We start from the raw sequence: 26704 nt of genomic DNA, 5'->3' as shown, positions 1-26704 counted from the left end.
ACTACTCTCTCTTTCTGTCTTTCTCCACTCCTTACTCTCTCTTTCTCCACTCCTTACTCTCTCTTTCTGTCTTTCTCCACTCCTTACTCTCTTCTCCACTCTTACTCTCTCTTTCTCCACTCCCTACTCTCTCTTTTCTCCACTCCTTACTCTCTCTTTCTCCACTCATTACTCTCTCTTTCTGTCTTTCTCCACTCCTTACTCTCTCTTTCTCCACTCCTTACTCTCTCTTTCTGTCTATCTCCACTCCTTACTCTCTCTTTCTGTACCTTCTTCCACTCCTTACTCTCTCTTTCTCCGCTCTTATTTAGTACGGTGTAGTTATTTCCACCTTTATCCGTAGAATGAGCATTATCTAAGGCCGGTTAGCTCAGTTGGTTAGAGCGTCGTGCTAATAACGCGAAGGTCGCGGGTTCGATACCCGTACTGGCCAGGAGATTTTGTTTTTACTTTACTACTCTCTCTTTCTGTCTTTCTCCACTCCTTACTCTCTCTTTCTCCACTCCTTACTCTCTCTTTCTGTCTTTCTCCACTCCTTACTCTTTCTCCACTCCTTCTCTCTCTTTCTCCACTCCCTACTCTCTCTTTCTCCACTCCTTACTCTCTCTTTTACACTCATTACTCTCTCTTTCTGTCTTTCTCCACTCCTTACTCTCTCTCTTTCTCCACTCCTTACTCTCTCTTTCTCCACTCCTTACTCTCTCTTTCTCCGCTCTTATTTAGTAGTGTAGTTATTTCCACCTTTATCCGTAAATGAGATTATCTAAGCCGGTTAGCTCAGTTGGTTAGAGCGTCGTGCTAATAACGCGAACTCTCTCGGTTCGATACCCGTACTGGCCGGAGATTTTGTTTTTACTTTACTTACTCTCTCTTTCTGTCTTTCTCCACTCCTTACTCTCTCTTTCTGTCTTTCTCCACTCCTTACTCTCTCTTTCTGTCTTTCTCCACTCCTTACTCTCTCTTTCTGTCTTTCTCCACTCCTTACTCTCTCTTCTGTCTTTCTCCACTCCTTCCTCTCTCTTCTGTCTTTCTCACTCCTTACTCTCTCTTTCTCCACTCCTTACTCTCTCTTTCTGTCTTTCTCCACTCCTTACTCTCTCTTCTTTCTCCACTCCTTACTCTCTCTTTCTCCACTTACTCCCCCCCACTCCTTACTCTCTCTTTCTCCACTCCTTACTCTCTCTTTCTCCACTCCTTACTCTCTCTTTCTCCACTCCTTACTCTCTCTTTCTCCTCTCCTTACTCTCTCTTCTGTCTTTCTCCACTCCTTACTCTCTCTCTTTCTCCACTCCTTACTCTCTCTTTCTCCACTCCTTACTCTCTCTTTCTCCGCTCTTATTTAGTACGGTGTAGTTATTTCCACCTTTATCCGTAGAATGAGCATTATCTAAGGCCGGTTAGCTCAGTTGGTTAGAGCGTCGTGCTAATAACGCGAAGTTTGCGGGTTCGATACCCGTACTGTCCAGGAGATTTTGTTTTTACTTTACTACTCTCTCTTTCTGTCTTTCTCCACTCCTTACTCTTTCTCCACTCCTTACTCTCTCTTTCTCCACTCCCTACTCCCTCCTCCCTACTCTCTTCTCTCCTTTCTTCCTTTCTCCACTCCTTACTCTCTCTTTCTCACTCCTTACTCTCTCTTTCTCCACTCCTTACTCTCTCTTTCTGTCTTTCTCCACTCCTTACTCTCTCTTTCTGTCTTTCTCCACTCCTTACTCTCTCTTTCTCCACTCCTTACTCTCTCTTTCTCCACTCCTTACTCTCTCTTTTCTCACTCCTTACTCTCTCTTTCTGTCTTTCTCCACTCCTTACTCTCTCTTTCTGTCTTCTCCACTCCTTACTCTCTCTTTCTCCACTCCTTACTCTCTCTTTCTGTCTTTCTCCACTCCTTACTCTCTCTTTCTCCACTCCTTACTCTCTCTTTCTGTCTTTCTCACTCCTTACTCCTCTTTCTGTCTTTCTCCACTCCTTACTCTCTCTTTCTGTCTTTCTCCACTCCTTACTCTCTCTTTCTGTCTTTCTCCACTCCTACTCTCTCTTTCTGTCTTCTCCACTCCTTACTCTCTCTTTCTGTCTTTCTCCACTCCTTACTCTCTCTTTCTCCACTCCTTACTCTCTCTTTCTGTCTTTCTCACTCTACTCTCTCTTTCTGTCTTTCTCCACTCCTTACTCTCTCTTTCTCCACTCCTTACTCTCTCTTTCTGTCTTTCTCCACTCCTTACTCTCTCTTTCTCCACTCCTTACTCTCTCTTTCACTCCCTACTCTCTTTCTCCACTCCTACTCTCTCTTTCTCCACTCCTTACTCTCTCTTTCTCCACTCCTTACTCTCTCTTTCTCCACTCCTTACTCTCTCTTTCTGTCTTTCTACACTCCTTACTCTCTCTCTTTCTCCACTCCTTACTCTCTCTTTCTCCACTCCTTACTCTCTCTTTCTCCGCTCTTATTTAGTACGGTGTAGTTATTTCCACCTTTATCCGTAGAATGAGCATTATCTAAGGCCGGTTAGCTCAGTTGGTTAGAGCGTCGTGCTAATAACGCGAAGGTCGCGGGTTCGATACCCGTACTGGCCAGGAGATTTTGTTTTTACTTTACTACTCTCTCTTTCTGTCTTTCTCCACTCCTTACTCTCTCTTTCTCCACTCCTTACTCTCTCTTTCTGTCTTTCTCCACTCCTTACTCTTTCTCCACTCCTTACTCTCTTCTTTCCTCCACTCCTTACTCTCTCTTTTCTCCACTCCTTTACTCTCTCTTTCTCCACTCCTTACTCTCTCTTTCTGTCTTTCTCCACTCTTACTCTCTCTCTCTGTCTTTCTCCACTCCTTACTCTCTCTTTCTCCACTCCTTACTCTCTCTTTCTGTCTTTCTCCACTCTTTACTCTCTCTCTTTTCTCCACTCCTTACTCTCTCTTTCTCCACTCCTTACTTCCTCTCTTCTCCACTCCTTACTCTCTTCTTTCTCCACTCCTTACTCTCTCTTTCTCCACTCCTTACTCTCTCTTTCTCCACTCCTTACTCTCTCTTTTCTGTCTTCTCCACTCCTTACTCTCTCTCTTTCTCCACTCCTTACTCTCTCTTTCTCCACTCCTTACTCTCTCTTTCTCCGCTCTTATTTAGTACGGTGTAGTTATTTCCACCTTTATCCGTAGAATGAGCATTATCTAAGGCCGGTTAGCTCAGTTGGTTAGAGCGTCGTGCTAATAACGCGAAGGTCGGGGTTCGATACCCGTACTGGCCAGGAGATTTTGTTTTTACTTTACTACTCTCTCTTTCTGTCTTTCTCCACTCCTTACTCTTTTCACTCCTTACTCTCTCTTTCTCTCCACTCCTTACTCTCTCTTTCTCCACTCCTTACTCTCTCTTTCTCTCCTTTCTCCTCTCTCCACTCCTTACTCTCTCTTTCTCCACTCCCTACTCTCTCTTTCTCACTCCTTACTCTCTCTTTCTCCACTCCTTACTCTCTCTTTCTGTCTTTCTCCACTCCTTACTCTCTCTTTCTCCACTCCTTACTCTCTCTTTCTCCACTCCTTACTCTCTCTTTCTCCACTCCTTACTCTCTCTTTCTGTCTTTCTCCACTCCTTACCTCTCTTTCTGTCTTTCTCCACTCCTTACTCTCTCTTTCTGTCTTTCTCCACTCCTTACTCTCTCTTTCTGTCTTTCTCCACTCCTTACTCTCTCTTTCTGTCTTTCTCCACTCCTTACTCTCTCTTTCTCCACTCCTTACTCTCTCTCTCTGTCTTTCTCCACTCTTACTCTCTCTTTCTCCACTCCTTACTCTCTCTTTCTGTCTTTCTCCACTCCTTACTCTCTCTTTCTGTCTTTCTCCACTCCTTACTCCCTCTTTCTGTCTTTCTCCACTCCTTACTCTCTCTTTCTGTCTTTCTCCACTCCTTACTCTCTCTTTCTGTCTTTCTCCACTCCTTACTCTCTCTTTCTGTCTTTCTCCACTCCTTACTCTCTCTTTTCTGTCCCTTCCTTACTCTCTCTTTCTGTCTTTCTCCACTCCTTACTCTCTCTCTCTGTCTTTCTCCACTCTTACTCTCTCTTTCTCCTCTCCTTACTCTCTCTTTCTGTCTTTCTCCACTCCTTACTCTCTCTCTTTCTCCACTCCTTACTCTCTCTTTCTCCACTCCTTACTCTCTCTTTCTCCACTCCTTACTCTCTCTTTCTCCACTCCTTACTCTCTCTTTCTCCACTCCTTACTCTCTCTTTCTCCACTCCTTACTCTCTCTTTCTGTCTTTCTACACTCCTTACTCTCTCTCTTTCTCCACTCCTTACTCTCTCTTTCTCCACTCCTTACTCTCTCTTTCTCCGCTCTTATTTAGTACGGTGTAGTTATTTCCACCTTTATCCGTAGAATGAGCATTATCTAAGGCCGGTTAGCTCAGTTGGTTAGAGCGTCGTGCTAATAACGCGAAGGTCGCGGGTTCGATACCCGTACTGGCCAGGAGATTTTGTTTTTACTTTACTACTCTCTCTTTCTGTCTTTCTCCACTCCTTACTCTCTCTTTCTCCACTCCTTACTCTCTCTTTCTGTCTTTCTCCACTCCTTACTCCTCTTTCTGTCTTTCTCCACTCCTTTTACTCTCTCTTTCTGTCTTTCTCCACTCCTTACTCTCTCTTTCTGTCTTCTCCACTTCCTACTCTCCTTTCTGTCTTTCTCCACTCCTTACTCTCTCTTTCTCCACTCCTTTTACTCTCTCTTCTCTGTCTTTTCTCCACTCTTTACTCTTCTCTTTCTCCACTCCTTACTCTCTCTTCTGTCTTTCTCCACTCCTTACTCTCTCTTCTGTCTTTCTCCACTCCTTCTCTCTCTTTCTGTTCTTTCTCCACTCCTTACTTCTTACTTACTCCCTCTTTCTGTCTTTCTCCACTCCTTACTCTCTCTTTCTCTGTCTTTTCTCCACTCCTTACTCTCTCTTTCTGTCTTTCTCCACTCCTTTACTCTCTCTTTCTCCCACTCCTTACTCTCTCTTTCTGTCTTTCTCCACTCCTTACTCTCTCTCTCTGTCTTTTCCACTCTTTACTCTCTCTTTCTCCTCTCCTTACTCTCTCTTTCTGTCTTTCTCACTCCTTACTCTCTCTCCCCTTATTCTGCTCTTCTCCATTCCTACTCTCTCTTTCTCCACTCTTACTTCTCCTTTCTCCACTCCTTACTCTCTCTTTCTCCACTCCTTACTCTCTCTTTCTCCTCTCCTTACTCTCTCTTTCTGTCTTTCTACACTCCTTACTCTCTCTCTTTCTCCACTCCTTACTCTCTCTTTCTCCACTCCTTACTCTCTCTTTCTCCGCTCTTATTTAGTACGGTGTAGTTATTTCCACCTTTATCCGTAGAATGAGCATTATCTAAGGCCGGTTAGCTCAGATGGTTAGAGCGTCGTGCTCAATAACGCGAAGGTCGCGGGTTCGATACCCGTACTGGCCAGGAGATTTTTGTTTTTACTTTACTACTCTCTCTTTCTGTCTTTCTCCACTCCTTACTCTCTCTTTCTCCACTCCTTACTCTCTCTTTCTGTCTTTCTCCACTCCTTACTCTTTCTCCACTCCTTACTCTCTCTTTCTCCACTCCCTACTCTCTCTTTCTCCACTCCTTACTCTCTCTTTCTCACTCATTACTCTCTCTTCTGTCTTTCTCACTCCTTACTCTCTCTTTCTCCACTCCTTACTCTCTCTTTCTGTCTTATCTCCACTCCTTACTCTCTCTTTCTGTCTTTCTCCACTCCTTACTCTCTCTTTCTCCGCTCTTATTTAGTACGGTGTAGTTATTTCCACCTTTATCCGTAGAATGACATTATCTAAGGCCGGTTAGCTCAGTTGTTAGAGCGTCGTGCTAATAACGTAAGGTCTGCGGTTCGATACCCGTACTGGCCAGGAGATTTTGTTTTTACTTTACTACTCTCTCTTTCTGTCTTTCTCCACTCCTTACTCTCTCTTTCTCCACTCCTTACTCTCTCTTTCTGTCTTTCTCCACTCCTTACTCTTTCTCCACTCCTTACTCTCTCTTTCTCCACTCCCTACTCTCTCTTTCTCCACTCCTTACTCTCTCTTTCTACACTCATTACTCTCTCTTTCTGTCTTTCTCCACTCCTTCTCTTTCTCCTTACTCTCTCTTTCTCCACTCCTTACTCTCTCTTTCTCCACTCCTTACTCTCTCTTTCTCCGCTCTTATTTAGTACGGTGTAGTTATTTCCACCTTTATCCGTAGATGAGTATTATCTAAGGCCGGTTAGCTCAGTTGTTAGAGCGTCGTGCTAATAACGCGAAGGTCGCGGGTTCGATACCCGTACTGGCCGAGATTTTGTTTTTACTTTACTACTCTCTCTTTCTGTCTTTCTCCACTCCTTACTCCCTCTTTCTGTCTTTCTCCACTCCTTACTCTCTCTTTCTGTCTTTCTCCACTCCTTACTCTCTCTTTCTGTCTTTCTCCACTCCTTACTCTCTCTTTCTGTCTTTCTCCACTCCTTACTCTCTCTCTCTGTCTTTCTCCACTCCTTACTCTCTCTTTCTCCTCTCCTTACTCTCTCTTTCTGTCTTTCTCCACTCCTTACTCTCTCTCTTTCTCCACTCCTTACTCTCTCTTTCTCCACTCCCTACTCTCTCTTTCTCCACTCCTTACTCTCTCTTTCTCCACTCCTTACTCTCTCTTTCTCCACTCCTTACTCTCTCTTTCTCCTCTCCTTACTCTCTCTTTCTGTCTTTCTACACTCCTTACTCTCTCTCTTTCTCCACTCCTTACTCTCTCTTTCTCCACTCCTTACTCTCTCTTTCTCCGCTCTTATTTAGGTACGGTGTAGTTATTTCCACCTTTATCCGTAGAAATGAGCATTATCTAAGGCCGGTTAGCTCAGTTTGGTTAGAGCGTCTTGCTAATATCGCGAAGGTTGCGGTTCGATACCCGTACTGGCCAGGAGATTTTGTTTTTACTTTACTACTCTCTCTTTCTGTCTTTCTCCACTCCTTACTCTTTCTCACTCCTTACTCTCTCTTTCTCCACTCCCTACTCTCTCTTTCTCCACTCCTTACTCTCTCTTTCTCCACTCCTTACTCTCTCTTTCTCCACTCCTTACTCTCTCTTTCTCCACTCCTTACTCTCTCTTTCTCTCTTTCTCCACTCCTTACTCTCTCTTTCTGTCTTTCTCCACTCCTTACTCTCTCTTTCTCCACTCCTTACTCTCTCTTTCTCCACTCCTTACTCTCTCTTTCTCCACTCCTTACTCTCTCTTTCTGTCTTTCTCCACTCCTTACTCTCTCTTTCTGTCTTTCTCCACTCCTTACTCTCTCTTTCTCCACTCCTTACTCTCTCTCTCTGTCTTTCTCCACTCTTTACTCTCTCTTTCTCCACTCCTTACTCTCTCTTTCTGTCTTTCTCCACTCCTTACTCTCGCTTTCTGTCTTTCTCCACTCCTTACTCCCTCTTTCTGTCTTTCTCCACTCCTTACTCCCTCTTTCTGTCTTTCTCCACTCCTTACTCTCTCTTTCTGTCTTTCTCACTCCTTACTCTCTCTTTCTGTCTTTCTCCACTCCTTACTCTCTCTTTCTCCACTCCTTACTCTCTCTTTCTGTCTTTCTCCACTCCTTACTCTCTCTTTCTGTCTTTCTCCACTCCTTACTCCCTCTTTCTGTCTTTCTCCACTCCATTATCTAAGGCCGGTTAGCTCAGTTGGTTAGAGCGTCGTGCTAATAACGCGAAGGTCGCGTGTTCGATACCCGTACTGGCCAGGAGATTTTGTTTTTACTTTACTACTCTCTCTTTCTGTCTTTCTCCACTCCTTACTCTCTCTTTCTCCACTCCTTACTCTCTCTTTCTGTCTTTCTCCACTCCTTTCTCTTTCTCCACTCCTTACTCTCTCTTTCTCCACTCCCTACTCTCTCTTTCTCCACTCCTTACTCTCTCTCTCTGTCTTGCTCCACCTTTACTCTCATCTTTCTTCCACGCCTTACTCTCTCTTCTGTCTTTTCTCCACTCCTTGACTCTCGCTTTTGTCTTTCTCCACTCCTACTCCCTCTTTTGTCTTCTCCACTCCTTACTCCCTCTTCTGTCTTTCTCCACTCCTTACTCTCTCCTTCGTCTTTCTCCACTCCTTACTCTCTCTGCTGTCCTTTCTCCACTCCTTATCTCTCTCTTTTCTGTCTTTCTCCACTCCTTACTCCTCTTCTCCACTCCTTACTCTCTCTTTCTGTCTTTTCCACTCCTTGCTCTCTCTCTCTGTCTTTCTCCACTCTTTACTCTCTCTTTCTCCTCTCCTTACTCTCTCTTCTGTCTTTCTCCACTCCTTACTCTCTCTCTTTCTCCACTCCTTACTCTCTCTTCTCCACTCCCTACTCTCTCTTTCTCCACTCCTTACTCTCTCTTTCTCCACTCCTTTCTCTCTCTTCTCCACTCCTTACTCTCTCTTTCTCCACTCCTTACTCTCTCTTTCTGGTCTTTCTACACTCCTTACTCTCTCTCTTTCTCCACTCCTTACTCTCTCTTTCTCCACTCCCTACTCTCTCTTTCTCCACTCCTTACTCTCTCTTTCTACACTCATTACTCTCTCTTTCTGTCTTTCTCCACTCCTTACTCTCTCTTTCTCCACTCCTTACTCTATCTTTCTGTCTATCTCCACTCCTTACTCTCTCTTTCTGTCTTTCTCCACTCCTTACTCTCTCTTTCTCCGCTCTTATTTAGTACGGTGTAGTTATTTCCACCTTTATCCGTAGAATGGACATTATCTAAGGCCGGTTAGCTCAGTTGTTTAGAGCGTCGTGCTAATAACGTGAAGGTCGTGGGTTCGATACCCGTACTGGCCAGGAGATTTTGTTTTTACTTTACTACTCTCTCTTTCTGTCTTTCTCCACTCCTTACTCTTTCTCCACTCCTTACTCTCTCTTTCTGTCTTTCTCCACTCCTTACTCTCTCTCTTTCTCCACTCCTTATTCTCTCTTTCTCCACTCCCTACTCTCTCTTTCTCCACTCCTTACTCTCTCTTTCTCCACTCCTTACTCTCTCTTTCTCCACTCCTTACTCTCTCTTTCTCCTCTCCTTACTCTCTCTTTCTGTCTTTCTACACTCCTTACTCTCTCTCTTTCTCCACTCCTTACTCTCTCTTTCTCCACTCCTTACTCTCTCTTTCTCCGCTCTTATTTAGTTACGGTGTAGTTATTTCCACCTTTATCCGTAGAATGAGCATTATCTAAGGCCGGTTAGCTCAGTTGGTTAGAGCGTTGTGCTAATAACGCGAAGGTCGCGGGTTCGATACCCGTACTGGCCAGGAGATTTTGTTTTTACTTTACTACTCTCTCTTTCTGTCTTTCTCCACTCCTTACTCTCTCTTTCTCCACTCCTTACTCTCTCTTCTGTCTTTCTCCACTCCTTACTCTTTCTCCACTCCTTACTCTCTCTTTCTCCACTCCCTACTCTCTCTTTCTCCACTCCTTACTCTCTCTTCTACACTCATTACTCTCTCTTTCTGTCCTTCTCCACTCCTTACTCTGTCTTTCTCCACTCCTTACTCTCTCTTTCTCCACTCCTTACTCTCTCTCTCTGTCTTTCTCCACTCTTTACTCTCTCTTTCTCCACTCCTTACTCTCTCTTTCTGTCTTTCTCCACTCCTTACTCTCGCTTTCTGTCTTTCTCCACTCCTTACTCCCTCTTTCTGTCTTTCTCCACTCCTTACTCCCTCTTTCTGTCTTTCTCCACTCCTTACTCTCTCTTTCTGTCTTTCTCCACTCCTTACTCTCTCTTTCTGTCTTTCTGAACTCCTTACTCTCTCTTTCTGTCTTTCTCCACTCCTTGCTCTCTCTCTCTGTCTTTCTCCACTCTTTACTCTCTCTTTCTTCTCTCCTTACTCTCTCTTTCTGTCTTTCTCCACTCCTTACTCTCTCTCTTTCTCCACTCCTTACTCTCTCTTTCTCCACTCCCTACTCTCTCTTTCTCCACTCCTTACTCTCTCTTTCTCCACTCCTTACTCTCTCTTTCTCCACTCCTTACTCTCTCTTTCTCCTCTCCTTACTCTCTCTTTCTGTCTTTCTAAACTCCTTACTCTCTCTCTTTCTCCACTCCTTACTCTCTCTTTCTCCACTCCTTACTCTCTCTTTCTCCGCTCTTATTTAGTACGGTGTAGTTATTTCCACCTTTATCCGTAGAATGAGCATTATCTAAGGCCGGTTAGCTCAGTTGGTTAGAGCGTCTTGCTAATATCGCGAAGGTTGCGGGTTCGATACCCGTACTGGCCAGGAGATTTTGTTTTTACTTTACTACTCTCTCTTTCTGTCTTTCTCCACTCCTTACTCTTTCTCCACTCCTTACTCTCTCTTTCTCCACTCCCTACTCTCTCTTTCTCCACTCCTTACTCTCTCTTTCTCCTCCTTTCTCCTCTCTCCACTCCTTACTCTCTCTTTCTCCACTCCCTACTCTCTCTTTCTCCACTCCTTACTCTCTCTTTCTACACTCATTACTCTCTCTTTCTGTCTTTGTCCACTCCTTACTCTCTCTTTCTCCACTCCTTACTCTCTCTTTCTCCACTCCTTACTCTCTCTTTCTCCACTCCTTACTCTCTCTTTCTGTCTTTCTCCACTCCTTACTCCCTCTTTCTGTCTTTCTCCACTCCTTACTCTCTCTTTCTGTCTTTCTCCACTCCTTACTCTCTCTTTCTGTCTTTCTCCACTCCTTACTCTCTCTTTCTGTCTTTCTCCACTCCTTACTCTCTCTTTCTCCACTCCTTACTCTCTCTCTCTGTCTTTCTCCACTCTTTACTCTCTCTTTCTCCACTCCTTACTCTCTCTTTCTGTCTTTCTCCACTCCTTACTCTCGCTTTCTGTCTTTCTCCACTCCTTACTCCCTCTTTCTGTCTTTCTCCACTCCTTACTCCCTCTTTCTGTCTTTCTCCACTCCTTACTCTCTCTTTCTGTCTTTCTCCACTCCTTACTCTCTCTTTCTGTCTTTCTCCACTCCTTACTCTCTCTTTCTCCACTCCTTACTCTCTCTTTCTGTCTTTCTCCACTCCTTGCTCTCTCTCTCTGTCTTTCTCCACTCTTTACTCTCTCTTTCTCCTCTCCTTACTCTCTCTTTCTGTCTTTCTCCACTCCTTACTCTCTCTCTTTCTCCACTCCTTATTCTCTCTTTCTCCACTCCCTACTCTCTCTTTCTCCACTCCTTACTCTCTCTTTCTCCACTCCTTACTCTCTCTTTCTCCACTCCTTACTCTCTCTTTCTCCTCTCCTTACTCTCTCTTTCTGTCTTTCTACACTCCTTACTCTCTCTCTTTCTCCACTCCTTACTCTCTCTTTCTCCACTCCTTACTCTCTCTTTCTCCGCTCTTATTTAGTACGGTGTAGTTATTTCCACCTTTATCCGTAGAATGAGCATTATCTAAGGCCGGTTAGCTCAGATGGTTAGAGCGTCGTGCTAATAACGCGAAGGTCGCGGGTTCGATACCCGTACTGGCCAGGAGATTTTGTTTTTACTTTACTACTCTCTCTTTCTGTCTTTCTCCACTCCTTACTCTCTCTTTCTCCACTCCTTACTCTCTCTTTCTGTCTTTCTCCACTCCTTACTCTTTCTCCACTCCTTAGTCTCTCTTTCTCCACTCCCTACTCTCTCTTTCTCCACTCCTTACTCTCTCTTTCTCCACTCATTACTCTCTCTTTCTGTCTTTCTCCACTCCTTACTCTCTCTTTCTCCACTCCTTACTCTATCTTTCTGTCTATCTCCACTCCTTACTCTCTCTTTCTGTCTTTCTCCACTCCTTACTCTCTCTTTCTCCGCTCTTATTTAGTACGGTGTAGTTATTTCCACCTTTATCCGTAGAATGGACATTATCTAAGGCCGGTTAGCTCAGTTGTTTAGAGCGTCGTGCTAATAACGTGAAGGTCGTGGGTTCGATACCCGTACTGGCCAGGAGATTTTGTTTTACTTTACTACTCTCTCTTTCTGTCTTTCTCCACTCCTTACTCTCTCTTTCTCCACTCCTTACTCTCTCTTTCTGTCTTTCTCCACTCCTTACTCTTTCTCCACTCCTTACTCTCTCTTTCTCCACTCCCTACTCTCTCTTTCTCCACTCCTTACTCTCTCTTTCTACACTCATTACTCTCTCTTTCTGTCTTTCTCCACTCCTTACTCTCTCTTTCTCCACTCCTTACTCTCTCTTTCTCCACTCCTTACTCTCTCTTTCTCCGCTCTTATTTAGTACGGTGTAGTTATTTCCACCTTTATCCGTAGAATGAGTATTATCTAAGGCCGGTAAGCTCAGTTGGTTAGAGCGTCGTGCTAATAACGCGAAGGTCGCGGGTTCGATACCCGTACTGGGCCGGAGATTTTGTTTTTACTTTACTACTCTCTCTTTCTGTCTTTCTCCACTCCTTACTCCCTCTTTCTGTCTTTCTCCACTCCTTACTCTCTCTTTCTGTCTTTCTCCACTCCTTACTCTCTCTTTCTGTCTTTCTGAACTCCTTACTCTCTCTTTCTGTCTTTCTCCACTCCTTGCTCTCTCTCTCTGTCTTTCTCCACTCTTTACTCTCTCTTTCTCCTCTCCTTACTCTCTCTTTCTGTCTTTCTCCACTCCTTACTCTCTCTCTTTCTCCACTCCTTACTCTCTCTTTCTCCACTCCCTACTCTCTCTTTCTCCACTCCTTACTCTCTCTTTCTCCACTCCTTACTCTCTCTTTCTCCACTCCTTACTCTCTCTTTCTCCTCTCCTTACTCTCTCTTTCTGTCTTTCTAAACTCCTTACTCTCTCTCTTTCTCCACTCCTTACTCTCTCTTTCTCCACTCCTTACTCTCTCTTTCTCCGCTCTTATTTAGTACGGTGTAGTTATTTCCACCTTTATCCGTAGAATGAGCATTATCTAAGGCCGGTTAGCTCAGTTGGTTAGAGCGTCTTGCTAATATCGCGAAGGTTGCGGGTTCGATACCCGTACTGGCCAGGAGATTTTGTTTTTACTTTACTACTCTCTCTTTCTGTCTTTCTCCACTCCTTACTCTTTCTCCACTCCTTACTCTCTCTTTCTCCACTCCCTACTCTCTCTTTCTCCACTCCTTACTCTCTCTTTCTCCTCCTTTCTCCTCTCTCCACTCCTTACTCTCTCTTTCTCCACTCCCTACTCTCTCTTTCTCCACTCCTTACTCTCTCTTTCTCTCTTTCTACACTCATTACTCTCTCTTTCTGTCTTTCTCCACTCCTTACTCTCTCTTTCTCCACTCCTTACTCTCTCTTTCTCCACTCCTTACTCTCTCTTTCTCCACTCCTTACTCTCTCTTTCTGTCTTTCTCCACTCCTTACTCTCTCTTTCTGTCTTTCTCCACTCCTTACTCTCTCTTTCTCCACTCCTTACTCTCTCTCTCTGTCTTTCTCCACTCTTTACTCTCTCTTTCTCCACTCCTTACTCTCTCTTTCTGTCTTCTCCACTCCTTACTCTCGCTTTCTGTCTTTCTCCACTCCTTACTCCCTCTTTCTGTCTTTCTCCACTCCTTACTCCCTCTTTCTGTCTTTCTCCACTCCTTACTCTCTCTTTCTGTCTTTCTCCACTCCTTACTCTCTCTTTCTGTCTTTCTCCACTCCTTACTCTCTCTTTCTCCACTCCTTACTCTCTCTTTCTGTCTTTCTCCAACTCCTTGCTCTCTCTCTCTGTCTTTCTCCACTCTTTACTCTCTCTTTCTCCTCTCCTTACTCTCTCTTTCTGTCTTTCTCCACTCCTTACTCTCTCTCTTTCTCCACTCCTTATTCTCTCTTTCTCCACTCCCTACTCTCTCTTTCTCCACTCCTTACTCTCTCTTTCTCCACTCCTTACTCTCTCTTTCTCCACTCCTTACTCTCTCTTTCTCCTCTCCTTACTCTCTCTTTCTGTCTTTCTACACTCCTTACTCTCTCTCTTTCTCCACTCCTTACTCTCTCTTTCTCCACTCCTTACTCTCTCTTTCTCCGCTCTTATTTAGTACGGTGTAGTTATTTCCACCTTTATCCGTAGAATGAGCATTATCTAAGGCCGGTTAGCTCAGATGGTTAGAGCGTCGTGCTAATAACGCGAAGGTCGCGGGTTCGATACCCGTACTGGCCAGGAGATTTTGTTTTTACTTTACTACTCTCTCTTTCTGTCTTTCTCCACTCCTTACTCTCTCTTTCTCCACTCCTTACTCTCTCTTTCTGTCTTTCTCCACTCCTTACTCTTTCTCCACTCCTTAGTCTCTCTTTCTCCACTCCCTACTCTCTCTTTCTCCACTCTTACTCTCTCTTTCTCCACTCATTACTCTCTCTTTCTGTCTTTCTCCACTCCTTACTCTCTCTTTCTCCACTCCTTACTCTATCTTTCTGTCTATCTCCACTCCTTACTCTCTCTTTCTGTCTTTCTCCACTCCTTACTCTGCTCTTTCTCCGCTCTTATTTAGTACGGTGTAGTTATTTCCACCTTTATCCGTAGAATGGACATTATCTAAGGCCGGTTAGCTCAGTTGTTTTAGAGCGTCGTGCTAATAACGTGAAGGTCGTGGGTTCGATACCCGTACTGGCCAGGAGATTTTGTTTTTACTTTACTACTCTCTCTTTCTGTCTTTCTCCACTCCTTACTCTCTCTTTCTCCACTCCTACTCTCTCTTTCTGTCTTTCTCCACTCCTTACTCTTCTCCACTCTTACTCTCTCTTCTCCACTCCTACTCTCTCTTTCTCCACTCCTTACTCTCTCTTTATACACTCATTACTCTCTCTTTCTGTCTTTCTCCACTCCTACTCTCTCTTTCTCCACTCTTACTCTCTCTTCGTCCACTCCTTACTCTCTCTTTTCTCCACTCCCTACTCTCTCTTTCTCCTACTCCTTACTCTCTTCTTTCTTACACTCATTACTCTCTCTTTCTGTCTTTCTCCACTCCTTACTCTCTCTTTCTCCACTCCTTACTCTCTCTTCTCCACTCCCTTACTCTCTCTTTCTCCGCTCTTATTTAGTACGTGTAGTTATTTCCAACCTTTATCCGTAGAATGAGTATTATCTAAGGCCGGTAAGCTCAGTTGGTTAGAGCGTCGTGCTAATAACGCGAAGGTCGCGGGTTCGATACCCGTACTGGGCCGGAGATTTTGTTTTTACTTTACTACTCTCTCTTTCTGTCTTTCTCCACTCCTACTCTCTCTTTCGCCACTCCTTACTCTCTCTTTCTGTCTTTCTCCACCTCCTTACTCTTTCTCCACTCCTTACTCTCTCTTCTCCACTCCCTACTCTCTCTTTCTCCACTCCTTACTCTCTCTTTCTAACACTCCTTACTTCTCTCTTTCTGTCTTTCTCCACTCCTTACTCTCTCTCTTTCTCCACTCCTTATTCTCTCTTTCTCCACTCCTACTCTCTCTTTCTCCACTCCTTACTCTCTCTTTCTCCACTCCTTACTCTCTCTTTCTCCACTCCTTACTCTCTCTTTCTCCTCTCCTTACTCTCTCTTTCTGTCTTTCTCTCTCTTTCTACACTCATTACTCTCTCTTTCTGTCTTTCTCCACTCCTTACTCTCTCTTTCTCCACTCCTTACTCTCTCTTTCTCCACTCCTTACTCTCTCTTTCTCCGCTCTCTATTTAGTACGGTGTAGTTATTTCCACCTTTATCCGTAGAATGAGTATTATCTAAGGCCGGTTAGCTCAGTTGGTTAGAGAGTCGTGCTAATAACGCGAAGGTCGTGGGTTCGATACCCGTACTGGGCAGGAGATTTTGTTTTTACTTTACTACTCTCTCTTTCTGTCTTTCTCCACTCCTTACTCTCTCTTTCTCCACTCCTTACTCTCTCTTTCTGTCTTTCTCCACTCCTTACTCTTTCTCCACTCCTACCTCTCTTTCTCCACTCCTTACTCTCTCTTTCTGTCTTTCTCCACTCCTTACTCTTTCTCCACTCCTTACTCTCTCTTTCTACACTCATTACTCTCTCTTTCTGTCTTTCTCCACTCCTTACTCTCTCTTTCTCCACTCCTTACTCTATCTTTCTGTCTATCTCCACTCCTTACTCTCTCTTTCTGTCTTTCTCCACTCCTTACTCTCTCTTTCTCCGCTCTTATTTAGTACCGGTGTAGTTATTTCCACCTTTATCCGTAGAATGGACATTATCTAAGGCCGGTTAGCTCAGTTGTTTAGAGCTCGTGCTAATAACGTGAAGGTCGTGGGGTTCGATACCCGTACTGGCCAGGAGATTTTGTTTTTACTTTACTACTCTCTCTTTCTGTCTTTCTCCACTCCTTACTCTCTCTTTCTCCACTCCTTTCTCTCTCTTTCTGTCTTTCTCCACTCCTTACTCTCTCTTTCTCCACTCCCTACTCTCTTTCTCCACTCCTTACTCTCTCTTTCTACACTCATTACTCCTCTCTTTCTGTCTTTCTCCACTCCTTACTCTCTCTTTCTCCACTCCTTACTCTCTCTTTCTCCACTCCTTACTCTCTCTTTCTCCACTCCCTACTCTCTCTTTCTCCACTCCTTACTCTCTCTTTCTTACACTCCTTACTCTCTCTTTCTGTCTTTCTCCCACTCCTTACTCTCTCTCTTTCTCCACTCCTTATTCTCTCTTTCTCCACTCCCTACTCTCTCTTTCTCCACTCCTTACTCTCTCTTTCTCCACTCCTTACTCTCTCTTTCTCCACTCCTTACTCTCTCTTTCTCCTCTCCTTACTCTCTCTTCTGTCTTTCTACACTCCTTACTCTCTCTCTTTCTCCACTCCTTACTCCTTCTCTTTCTCCACTCCTTACTCTCTCTTTCTACACTCATTACTCTCTCTTTCTGTCTTTCTCCACTCCTTACTCTCTCTTTCTCCACTCCTTACTCTCTCTCTTTCTCCACTCCTTACTCTCTCTTTCTCCGCTCTTATTTAGTACGGTGTAGTTATTTCCACCTTTATCCGTAGAATGAGTATTATCTAAGGCCGGTTAGCTCAGTTGGTTAGAGAGTCGTGCTAATAACGCGAAGGTAGTGGGTTCGATACCCGTACTGGGCAGGAGATTTTGTTTTTACTTTACTACTCTCTCTTTCTGTCTTTCTCCACTCCTTACTCTCTCTTTCTCCACTCCTTACTCTCTCTTTCTGTCTTTCTCCACTCCTTACTCTTTCTCCACTCCTTACTCTCTCTTTCTCCACTCCTTACTCTCTCTTTCTGTCTTTCTCCACTCCTTACTCTTTCTCCACTCCTTACTCTCTCTTTCTACACTCATTACTCTCTCTTTCTGTCTTTCTCCACTCCTTACTCTCTCTTTCTCCACTCCTTACTCTATCTTTCTGTCTATCTCCACTCCTTACTCTCTCTTCTGTCTTTCTCCACTCCTTACCCTCTCTTTCTCCGCTCTTATTTAGTATCGGTGTAGTTATTTCCACCTTTATCCGTAGAATGGACATTATCTAAGGCCGGTTAGCTCAGTTGTTTAGAGCGTCGTGCTAATAACGTGAAGGTCGTGGGTTCGATACCCGTACTGGCCAGGAGATTTTGGTTTTTACTTTCCTACTCTCTCTTTCTGTCTTTCTCCACTCCTTACCTCTCTCTTTCTCCACTCCTTTCTCTCTCTTTCTGTCTTTCTCCACTCCTTACTCTCTCTTTCTCCACTCCCTACTCTCTCTTTCTCCACTCCTTTCTCTCTCTTTCTGTCTTTCTCCACTCCTTACTCTCTCTTTCTCCACTCCTTTCTCTCTCTTTCTGTCTTTCTCCACTCCTTACTCTCTCTTTCTCACTCCTTACTCTCTCTTTCTCACTGCCTTACTCTCTCTTTCTCCGCTCTTATTTAGTCCGCATGTAGTTATTTCCACCTTTATCCGTAGAATGAGTATTATCTAAGGCCGGTTAGCTCAGTTGGTTAGAGCGTCCGTGCTAATAACGCAAAGGTCCGTGGGTTCGATACCCGTACTGGGCAGGAGATTTTGTTTTTACTTTACTACTCTCTCTTTCTGTCTTTCTCCACTCCTTACTCTCTCTTTCTCCACTCCTTACTCTCTCTTTCTGTCTTTCTCCACTCCTTACTCTTTCTCCACTCCTTACTCTCTCTTTCTCCACTCCCTACTCTCTCTTTCTCCACTCTTACTCTCTCTTTCTACACTCATTACTCTCATCTTTCTGTCTTTCCTCCACTCCTTACTCTCTCTTTCTCCACTCCTTACTCTCTCTTTCTCCACTCCTTACTCTCTCTTCTCCACTCCTTACTCTCTCTTTCTGTCTTTCTCCACTCCTTACTCCCTCTTTCTGTCTTTCTCCACTCCTTACTCTCTCTTTCTGTCTTTCTCCACTTCTTACTCTCTCTTTCTGTCTTTCTCCACCCTACTCTCTCTTTCTGTCTTTCTCCACTCCTTACTCTCTCTTTGGTCCACTCCTTACTCTCTCTCTTCTCTCTTTCTCCACTCTTACTCTCTCTTTCTCCACTCCTTACTCTCTCTTTCTGTCTTTCTCACTCCTTACTCTCGCTTTCTGTCTTTCTCCACTCCTTACTCCCTCTTTCTGTCTTTCTCCCACTCCTTACTCCCTTTTCTGTCTTTCTCCACTCCTTACTCTCTCTTTCTGTCTTTCTCCCACTCTTACTTCTCTTTCTGTCTTTCTCCACTCTTACTCTCTCTTTCTGTCCTTTCTCCACTCCTTACTCTCTCTTTCTCCACTCCTTACTCTCTCTTTCCTGTCTTTCTCCACTCCTTGGCTTCTCTCTCTCTGTCTTTCTCCACTCTTTACTCTCTCTTTCTTTCCTCTCCCTTACTCTCTCTTTCCTGTCTTTCTCCACTCCTTACTCTCTCTCTTTCTCCACTTTACTCTCTCTTTCTCACTCCTACTCTCTCTTTCTCCACTCCTTACTCTCTCTTTCTCCACTCCCTACTCTCTCTTTCTCCACTCCTTACTCTCTCTTTCTACACTCATTACTCTCTCTTTCTGTCTTTCTCCACTCCTTACTCTCTCTTTCTCCACTCCTTACTCTATCTTTCTGTCTATCTCCACTCCTTACTCTCTCTTTCTGTCTTTCTCCACTCCTTACTCTCTCTTTCTCCGCTCTTATTTAGTACGGTGTAGTTATTTCCACCTTTATCCGTAGAATGAGTATTATCTAAGGCCGGTTAGCTCAGTTGGTTAGAGCGTCGTGCTAATAACGCAAAGGTCGTGGGTTCGATACCCGTCTGGGCAGGAGATTTTGTTTTTACTTTACTACTCTCTCTTTCTGTCTTTCTCCACTCCTTACTCTCTCTTTCTCCACTCCTTACTCTCTCTTTCTGTCTTTCTCCACTCCTTAACTCTTTCTCCACTCCTTACTCTCTCTTTCTCCACTCCCTACTCTCTCTTTCTCCACTCCTTACTCTCTTTCTACACTCATTACTCTCTCTTTCTGTCTTTCTCCACTCCTTACTCTCTCTTTCTCCACTCCTTACTCCTCTCTTTCTCCACTCCTTACCTCTCTTTCTCCACTCCTTACTCTCTCTTTCTGTCTTTCTCCACTCCTTACTCCCTCTTTCTGTCTTTCTCCACTCCTTACTCTCTCTTTCTGTCTTTCTCACACTCCTTACTCTCTCTTTCTGTTTTCTCCACTCCTTACTCTCTCTTTCTGGTCTTTCTCCACTCCTTACTCTCTCTTTGTCCACTTCCTTACTCTCTCTCTCTGTCTTTCTCCACTCTTTTACTCTCTCTTTCTCCACTCCTTACCTCTCTTTCTGTCTTTCTCCACTCCTTACTCTCGCTTTCTGTCTTTCTCCACTCCTTACTCCTCTTTCTGTCTTTCTCACACTCCTTACTCCCTTTTTCTGTCTTTCTCCACTCCTTACTCTCTCTTTCTGTCTTTCTCCACTCCTTACTCTCTCTTTCTGTCTTTCTCCACTCCTTACTCTCTCCTTTCTGTCTTTCTCCTCCACTCCTTACTCTCTCTTTTCTCCACTCCTTACTCTCTCTTTCTTGTCTTTCTCCACTCCTTGCTCTTCTCTCTCTGTCTTTCTCCACTCTTTACTCTCTCTTTCTCCTCTCCTTACTCTCTCTTTCTGTCTTTCTCCACTGCCTTACTCTCTCTCTTTCTCCACTCCCTTACTCTCTCTTTCTCCACTCCCTACTCTCTCTTTCTCCACTCCTTACTCTCTCTTTCTCACTCCCTACTCTCTCTTTCTCCACTCCTTACTCTCTCTTTCTACACTCATTACTCTCTCTTTCTGTCTTTCTCCACTCCTTACTCTCTCTTTCTCCACTCCTTACTCTATCTTTCTGTCTATCTCCACTCCTTCCTCTCTCTTTCTGTCTTTCTCCACTCCTTACTCTCTCTTTCTCCGCTCTTATTTAGTACGGTGTAGTTATTTCCACCTTTATCCGTAGAATAGACATTATCTAAGGCCGGTTAGCTCAGTTGTTTAGAGCGTCGTGCTAATAACGTGAAGGTCATGGGTTCGATACCCGTACTGGCCAGGAGATTTTGTTTTTACTTTACTACTCTCTCTTTCTGTCTTTCTCCACTCCTTACTCTCTCTTTCTCCACTCCTTACTCTCTCTTTCTGTCTTTCTCCACTCCTTACTCTTTCTCCACTCCTTACTCTCTCTTTCTCCACTCCCTACTCTCTCTTTCTCCACTCCTTACTCTCTCTTTCTACACTCATTACTCTCTCTTTCTGTCTTTCTCCACTCCTTACTCTCTCTTTCTCCACTCCTTACTCTCTCTTTCTCCACTCCTTACTCTCTCTTTCTCCACTCCTTACTCTCTCTTTCTGTCTTTCTCCACTCCTTACTCCCTCTTTCTGTCTTTCTCCACTCCTTACTCTCTCTTTCTGTCTTTCTCCACTCCTTACTCTCTCTTTCTGTCTTTCTCCACTCCTTACTCTCTCTTTCTGTCTTTCTCCAATCCTTACTCTCTCTTTCTCCACTCCTTACTCTCTCTCTCTGTCTTTCTCCACTCTTTACTCTCTCTTTCTCCACTCCTTACTCTCTCTTTCTGTCTTTCTCCACTCCTTACTCTCGCTTTCTGTCTTTCTCCACTCCTTACTCCCTCTTTCTGTCTTTCTCCACTCCTTACTCCCTCTTTCTGTCTTTCTCCACTCCTTACTCTCTCTTTCTGTCTTTCTCCACTCCTTACTCTCTCTTTCTGTCTTTCTCCACTCCTTACTCCCTCTTTCTGTCTTTCTCCACTCCTTACTCTCTCTTTCTCCACTCCTTACTCTCTCTTTCTGTCTTTCTCCACTCCTTGCTCTCTCTCTCTGTCTTTCTCCACTCTTTACTCTCTCTTTCTCCTCTCCTTACTCTCTCTTTCTGTCTTTCTCCACTCCTTACTCTCTCTCTTTCTCCACTCCTTACTCTCTCTTTCTCCACTCCCTACTCTCTCTTTCTCCACTCCTTACTCTCTCTTTCTCCACTCCCTACTCTCTCTTTCTCCACTCCTTACTCTATCTTCTGTCTATCTCCACTCCTTACTCTCTCTTTCTGTCTTTCTCCACTACTTACTCTCTCTTTCTCCGCTCTTATTTTAGTACGGTGTTAGTTATTTCCACCTTTAGTTATTTCCACCTTTATCCGTAGAATAGACATTATCTAAGGCCGGTTAGCTCAGTTGTTTAGAGCGTCGTGCTAATAACGTGAAGGTCATGGGTTCGATACCCGTACTGGCCAGGAGATTTTGTTTTTACTTACTACTCTCTCTTTCTGTCTTTCTCCACTCCTTACTCTCTCTTCTCCACTCCTTACTCTCTCTTTCTGTCTTCTCACTCCTTACTCTTTCTCCACTCCTTACTCTCTCTTCTCCACTCCCTACTCTCTCGTTCTCCACTCCTTACTCTCTCTTTCTACACTCATTACTCTCTCTTTCTGTCTTTCTCCACTCCTTACTCTCTCTTTCTCCACTCCTTACTCTCTCTTTCTCCACTCCTTACTCTCTCTTTCTCCGCTCTTATTTAGTACGGTGTAGTTATTTCCACCTTTATCCGTAGAATGAGTATTATCTAAGGCCGGTTAGCTCAGTTGGTTAGAGCCGTCGTGCTAATAACGCGAAGGTCGCGGGTTCGATACCCGTACTGGGCAGGAGATTTTGTTTTTACTTTACTACTCTCTCTTTCTGTCTTTCTCCACTCCTTACTCTCTCTTTCTCCACTCCTTACTCTCTCTTTCTGTCTTTCTCCACTCCTTACTCTTTCTCCACTCCTTACTCTCTCTTTCTCCACTCCCTACTCTCTCTTTCTCCACTCCTTACTCTCTCTTTCTACACTCATTACTCTCTCTGTCTGTCTTTCTCCACTCCTTACTCTCTCTTTCTCCACTCCTTACTCTCTCTTTCTCCACTCCTTACTCTCTCTTTCTCCACTCCTTACTCTCTCTTTCTGTCTTTCTCCACTCCTTACTCCCTCTTTCTGTCTTTCTCCACTCCTTACTCTCTCTTTCTGTCTTTCTCCACTCCTTACTCTCTCTTTCTGTCTTTCTCCACTCCTTACTCTCTCTTTCTTGTCTTCTCCAATCCTTACTCTCTCTTTCCCACTCCTTACTCTCTCCTCTGTCTTTCTCCCACTCTTTACTCCTCTCTTCTCTCACCTCCTTACATCCTCTTTCTGTCTTCTCCACTCCTTACTCTCTCTTTCTGTCTTTCTCCACTCCTTAACTCTCTCTTTCTGTCTTCTCCACTCCTTACTCTCTCTTCTGTCTTCTCCACTCCTTACTCTCTCTTTCTCCACTCCTTCCTCTCTCATCTTCTGTCCTTCTCCACTCTTTACTCTCATCTTTCTCCCACTCCTTACTCTTCTTCTGTCTTTCTCCACTCCTTACTCTCGCTTTCTGTCTTTCTCACCCTTACTCCCCTCTTTCTGTCTTTCTCCACTTCCTTACTCCCTCTTTCTGTCTTTCTCCACTCCTTACTCCTTACTCTCTCTTTCTCCACTCCTTACTCTCTCTTTCTGTCTTTCTCCACTCCTTGCTCTCTCTCTCTGTCTTTCTCCACTCTTTACTCTCTCTTTCTCCTCTCCTTATCTCTCTCTTTCTGTCTTTCTTCTCCACTCCTTACTCTCTCTCTTTCCTCCACTCCTTACCGCTTCTCTCTCTTTCTCCACTCCCTACTCTCTCTTTCTCCACTCCTTACTCTCTCTTTCTCCACTCCCTACTCTCTCTTTCTCCACTCCTTACTCTCTCTTTCTCCACTCCTTACTCTCTCTTTCTCCACTCCTTACTCTATCTTTCTGTCTATCTCCACTCCTTACTCTCTCTTTCTGTCTTTCTCCACTACTTACTCTCTCTTTCTCCGCTCTTATTTAGTACGGTGTAGTTATTTCCACCTTTAGTTATTTCCACCTTTATCCGTAGAATAGACATTATCTAAGGCCGGTTAGCTCAGTTTGTTTAGAGCGTCGTGCCTAATAACGTGAAGGTCATGGGTTTCGATACCCGTACTGGCCAGGAGATTTTGTTTTTACTTTACTACTCTCTCTTTCTGTCTTTCTCCACTCCTTACTCTCTCTTTCTCCACTCCTTACTCTCTCTTTCTGTCTTTCTCCACTCCTTACTCTTTCTCCACTCCTTACTCTCTCTTTCTCCACTCCCTACTCTCTCTTTCTCCACTCCTTACTCTCTCTTTCTACACTCATTACTCTCTCTTTCTGTCTTTCTCCACTCCTTACTCTCTCTTTCTCCACTCCTTACTCTCTCTTTCTCCACTCCTTACTCTCTCTTTCTCCACTCCTTACTCTCTCTTTCTGTCTTTCCCACTCCTTACTCCCTCTTTCTGTCTTTCTCCACTCCTTACTCTCTCTTTCTGTCTTTCTCCACTCCTTACTCTCTCTTTTCTGTCTTCTCGCACTCCTTACTCTCTGCCTTTCTGTCTTTCTCCTCACTTACCTTACTCTTCTGTCTTTCTCGCACTCCTTACTCTCTCTCTTCTTCTCCACTCCTTACTTCTCTCTCTCTGTCTTCCACTCCTACTCTTGTCTGCTCGTCTTTTCCCACTCCTTACTTCTCTCTTTCTGTCTTTCTCCACTCCTCTATGCTCGGCCTCTTTCTGTGCTTTCTCCAGCTCCTTACTGCCCTCTTTCTGTCTTTCCTCGCACTCCTTAGCCCGTCTTCTGTCTTTCCCCCTTTGTCTTTCTCCACTCCTTACTCTCTCTTTCTGTCTTTTCTCCACTCCTTACTCCTCTTTCTGTCTTTCTCCACTCCTTACTCTCCTCTGTCTCCACTCCTTACTCTCTCTTTCTGTCTTTCTCCACTCCTTGCTCTCTCTCTCTTTCTTTCTCCACTCTTTACTCTCTCTTTCTCCTCTCCTTACTCTCTCTTTCTGTCTTTCTCCACTCCTTACTCTCTCTCTTTCTCCACTCCTTACTCTCTCTTTCTCCACTCCCTACTCTCTCTTTCTCCACTCCTTACTCTCTCTTTCTCCACTTCCTACTCTCTCTTTCTTCCCCTCCTTACTCTCTCTTTCTACACTCATTACTCTCTCTTTCTGTCTTTTCTCCACTCCTTACTCTCTCTTTCTCCACTCCTTACTCTATCTTTCTGTCTATCTCCACTCCTTACTCTCTCTTTCTGTCTTTCTCCACTACTTACTCTCTTTTCTCCGCTCTTATTTAGTACGGTGTAGTTATTCCACCTTTAGTTATTTCCACTTTATCCGTAGAATAGACATTATCTAAGGCCGGTTAGCTCAGTGTTTAGAGCGTCGTGCTAATAACGTGAAGGGTCATGGGTTCGATACCCGTACTGGCCAGGAAGATTTTGTTTTTACTTTACTACTCTCTCTTTCTTCTTTCTCCACTCCTTACTCTCTCTTCTCCACTCCTTACTCTCTCTTTCTGTCTTCTCCTCACTCCTTACTCTTTCCCACTCCTTACTCTCTCTTTCTCCACTCCCTACCTCTCTTTCTCCACTCCTTACTCTCTCTTTCTACACTCCTTACTCTCTCTTTCTGTCTTTCTCACTCCTTACTCTCTCTTTCTCCACTCCTTACTCTCTCTTTCTCCACTCCTTACTCTCTCTTCTCCGCTCTTATTTATACGGTGTATGTTTCCACCTTTATCCGTCGAATCTTATTATCTAAGGCCGGTAGCTCAGTTGGTTAGAGCGTCTGCTAAGAACGCTAAGGTCGCGGGTTCGATACCCGTACTGGCTAGGAGATTTTTGTTTTTTCCTTTACTACTCTCTCTTTCTGTCTTTCTCCACTCCTTACTCTCTCTTTCTCCACTCCTTACTCTCTCTTCTGTCTTTCTCCACTCCTTACTCTCTTTCTCCACTCCTTACTCTTCTCTTTCTCCACTCCCTACCTCTCTCTTTCTCCACTCCTTACTCTCTCTTCTACCTCATTACTCTCTCTGTCTGTCTTTCTCCACTCCTTACTTCTCTTTCTCCACTCCTACTCTCTCTTCTCCACTCCTTACTCTCTCTTTCTCCATCCTTACTCTCTCTTTCTGTCTTTTTCTCCACTCCTTACTCTCTTTCTGTCTTCTCCACTCCTTACTCTCTCTTTCTGTTTTCTCCACTCCTTACTCTCTCTTTCTGTCTTTCTCCACTCCTTACTCTCTCTTTCTGTCTTCTCACTCCTTACTCTCTCTTTCTCCACTCCTTACTCTCTCTCTCTGTCTTTCTCCACTCTTTACTCGCTCTTTCTCCACTCCTTACTCTCTCTTTCTGTCTTTCTCCACTCCTTACTCTCGCTTCCTGTCTTTCCCACTCCTAACTCCCTCTTTCTGTCTTTCTCCACTCCTTACTCCCTCTTTCTTTTCTCCACTCCTTACTCCTCTTTCTGTCTTTCTCCACTCCTACTCTCTCTTTCTCTCTTTCCCCCTCCTTACTCTCTCTTTCTCCGCTCTTATTTAGTACGGTGTAGTTATTTCCACCTTACCGTAGAATGAGTTATTATCTAAGGCCGGTTAGCTCAGTTGTTTAGAGCTGTCGTGCTAATAACGCGAAGGTCGCGGGTTCGATACCCGTACTGGGCAGGAGATTTTGTTTTTACTTTACTACTCTCTCTTTCTGTCTTTCTCCACTCCTACTCTCTCTTTCTCCACTCCTTACTCTCTCTTTCTGTCTTTCTCCCCTCCTTACTCTTTCCCACTCCTTACTCTCTCTTTCTCCACTCCCTACTCTCTCTTTCTCCACTCCTTACTCTCTCTTTCTACACTCATTACTCTCTCTTTCTGTCTTTCTCCACTCCTTACTCTCTCTTTCTCCACTCCTTACTCTCTCTTTCTCCACTCCTTACTCTCTCTTTCTCCACTCCTTACTCTCTCTTTCTGTCTTTCTCCACTCCTTACTCACTCTTTCTGTCTTTCTCCACTCCTTACTCTCTCTTCTGTCTTCTCCACTCCTTACTCTCTCTTTCTGTCTTTCTCCACTCCTTACTCTCTCTTTCTGTCTTTCTCCAATCCTTACTCTCTCTTTCTCCACTCCTTACTCTCCTCTCTGTCTTCTCCACTCTTTACTCTCTCTTTCTCCACTCCTTACTCTCTCTTTTCTGTCTTTCTCCACTCCTTACTCTCGCTTTCTGTCTTTCTCCACTCCTTACTCCCTCTTTCTGTCTTTCTCCACTCCTTACTCCCTCTTCTGTCTTTCTCCACTCCTTACTCTCTCTTTCTGTCTTTCTCCACTCCTTACTCTCTCTTTCTGTCTTTCTCCACTCCTTACTCCCTCTTTCTGTCTTTCTCCACTCCTTACTCTCTCTTCTCCACTCCTTACTCTCTCTTTCTGTCTTTCTCCACTCCTTCTCTCTCTCTCTTTCTTTCTCCACTCTTTACTCTCTCTTTCTCTCTCCTTACTCTCTCTTTCTGTCTTTCTCACTCCTTCCTCTCTCTCTTTCTCCACTCCTTACTCTCTCTTCTCCACTCCC

General features: G+C 44.3%; 23 non-coding genes across 23 annotated transcripts; all 23 read left to right on the top strand.

The window, feature by feature from the left end:
* The first annotated feature begins 359 nt into the window (after positions 1 to 359).
* On the top strand, positions 360 to 433 carry trnai-aau (transfer RNA isoleucine (anticodon AAU)). Its single transcript has one exon. It is a non-coding gene; the product is annotated as a tRNA-Ile (tRNA).
* Positions 434 to 1391: 958 nt separating this feature from the next.
* trnai-aau (transfer RNA isoleucine (anticodon AAU)) lies at positions 1392 to 1465 on the top strand. The gene has a single exon. It is a non-coding gene; the product is annotated as a tRNA-Ile (tRNA).
* Positions 1466 to 2494: 1029 nt separating this feature from the next.
* trnai-aau (transfer RNA isoleucine (anticodon AAU)) lies at positions 2495 to 2568 on the top strand. The gene has a single exon. It is a non-coding gene; the product is annotated as a tRNA-Ile (tRNA).
* A 592-nt stretch (positions 2569 to 3160) lies between these two features.
* On the top strand, positions 3161 to 3233 carry trnai-aau (transfer RNA isoleucine (anticodon AAU)). Its single transcript has one exon. It is a non-coding gene; the product is annotated as a tRNA-Ile (tRNA).
* A 1137-nt stretch (positions 3234 to 4370) lies between these two features.
* On the top strand, positions 4371 to 4444 carry trnai-aau (transfer RNA isoleucine (anticodon AAU)). The gene has a single exon. It is a non-coding gene; the product is annotated as a tRNA-Ile (tRNA).
* Positions 4445 to 5347: 903 nt separating this feature from the next.
* trnal-caa (transfer RNA leucine (anticodon CAA)) lies at positions 5348 to 5422 on the top strand. The gene has a single exon. It is a non-coding gene; the product is annotated as a tRNA-Leu (tRNA).
* A 795-nt stretch (positions 5423 to 6217) lies between these two features.
* On the top strand, positions 6218 to 6290 carry trnai-aau (transfer RNA isoleucine (anticodon AAU)). Its single transcript has one exon. It is a non-coding gene; the product is annotated as a tRNA-Ile (tRNA).
* Positions 6291 to 7642: 1352 nt separating this feature from the next.
* trnai-aau (transfer RNA isoleucine (anticodon AAU)) lies at positions 7643 to 7716 on the top strand. Its single transcript has one exon. It is a non-coding gene; the product is annotated as a tRNA-Ile (tRNA).
* A 997-nt stretch (positions 7717 to 8713) lies between these two features.
* On the top strand, positions 8714 to 8787 carry trnai-aau (transfer RNA isoleucine (anticodon AAU)). Its single transcript has one exon. It is a non-coding gene; the product is annotated as a tRNA-Ile (tRNA).
* A 387-nt stretch (positions 8788 to 9174) lies between these two features.
* On the top strand, positions 9175 to 9248 carry trnai-aau (transfer RNA isoleucine (anticodon AAU)). Its single transcript has one exon. It is a non-coding gene; the product is annotated as a tRNA-Ile (tRNA).
* An 890-nt stretch (positions 9249 to 10138) lies between these two features.
* trnai-aau (transfer RNA isoleucine (anticodon AAU)) lies at positions 10139 to 10212 on the top strand. The gene has a single exon. It is a non-coding gene; the product is annotated as a tRNA-Ile (tRNA).
* A 1139-nt stretch (positions 10213 to 11351) lies between these two features.
* On the top strand, positions 11352 to 11425 carry trnai-aau (transfer RNA isoleucine (anticodon AAU)). The gene has a single exon. It is a non-coding gene; the product is annotated as a tRNA-Ile (tRNA).
* Positions 11426 to 11801: 376 nt separating this feature from the next.
* On the top strand, positions 11802 to 11875 carry trnai-aau (transfer RNA isoleucine (anticodon AAU)). The gene has a single exon. It is a non-coding gene; the product is annotated as a tRNA-Ile (tRNA).
* Positions 11876 to 12212: 337 nt separating this feature from the next.
* Positions 12213 to 12286, top strand: trnai-aau (transfer RNA isoleucine (anticodon AAU)). The gene has a single exon. It is a non-coding gene; the product is annotated as a tRNA-Ile (tRNA).
* A 540-nt stretch (positions 12287 to 12826) lies between these two features.
* trnai-aau (transfer RNA isoleucine (anticodon AAU)) lies at positions 12827 to 12900 on the top strand. Its single transcript has one exon. It is a non-coding gene; the product is annotated as a tRNA-Ile (tRNA).
* A 1057-nt stretch (positions 12901 to 13957) lies between these two features.
* Positions 13958 to 14031, top strand: trnai-aau (transfer RNA isoleucine (anticodon AAU)). Its single transcript has one exon. It is a non-coding gene; the product is annotated as a tRNA-Ile (tRNA).
* Positions 14032 to 14407: 376 nt separating this feature from the next.
* trnai-aau (transfer RNA isoleucine (anticodon AAU)) lies at positions 14408 to 14482 on the top strand. The gene has a single exon. It is a non-coding gene; the product is annotated as a tRNA-Ile (tRNA).
* A 475-nt stretch (positions 14483 to 14957) lies between these two features.
* trnai-aau (transfer RNA isoleucine (anticodon AAU)) lies at positions 14958 to 15031 on the top strand. Its single transcript has one exon. It is a non-coding gene; the product is annotated as a tRNA-Ile (tRNA).
* Positions 15032 to 15574: 543 nt separating this feature from the next.
* On the top strand, positions 15575 to 15648 carry trnai-aau (transfer RNA isoleucine (anticodon AAU)). Its single transcript has one exon. It is a non-coding gene; the product is annotated as a tRNA-Ile (tRNA).
* A 1677-nt stretch (positions 15649 to 17325) lies between these two features.
* Positions 17326 to 17399, top strand: trnai-aau (transfer RNA isoleucine (anticodon AAU)). The gene has a single exon. It is a non-coding gene; the product is annotated as a tRNA-Ile (tRNA).
* A 2858-nt stretch (positions 17400 to 20257) lies between these two features.
* On the top strand, positions 20258 to 20331 carry trnai-aau (transfer RNA isoleucine (anticodon AAU)). Its single transcript has one exon. It is a non-coding gene; the product is annotated as a tRNA-Ile (tRNA).
* Positions 20332 to 21448: 1117 nt separating this feature from the next.
* trnai-aau (transfer RNA isoleucine (anticodon AAU)) lies at positions 21449 to 21522 on the top strand. The gene has a single exon. It is a non-coding gene; the product is annotated as a tRNA-Ile (tRNA).
* A 333-nt stretch (positions 21523 to 21855) lies between these two features.
* On the top strand, positions 21856 to 21930 carry trnai-aau (transfer RNA isoleucine (anticodon AAU)). Its single transcript has one exon. It is a non-coding gene; the product is annotated as a tRNA-Ile (tRNA).
* The last annotated feature ends 4774 nt before the right edge of the window (positions 21931 to 26704 follow it).

The sequence above is a fragment of the Oncorhynchus kisutch genome, unplaced genomic scaffold (genome assembly GCF_002021735.2).
Source record: "Oncorhynchus kisutch isolate 150728-3 unplaced genomic scaffold, Okis_V2 scaffold2620, whole genome shotgun sequence".
Taxonomy (NCBI): domain Eukaryota; kingdom Metazoa; phylum Chordata; class Actinopteri; order Salmoniformes; family Salmonidae; genus Oncorhynchus; species Oncorhynchus kisutch.
Note: the sequence above shows the minus strand (reverse complement) of the source record. Positions and strands in the feature narration are given on the sequence as shown.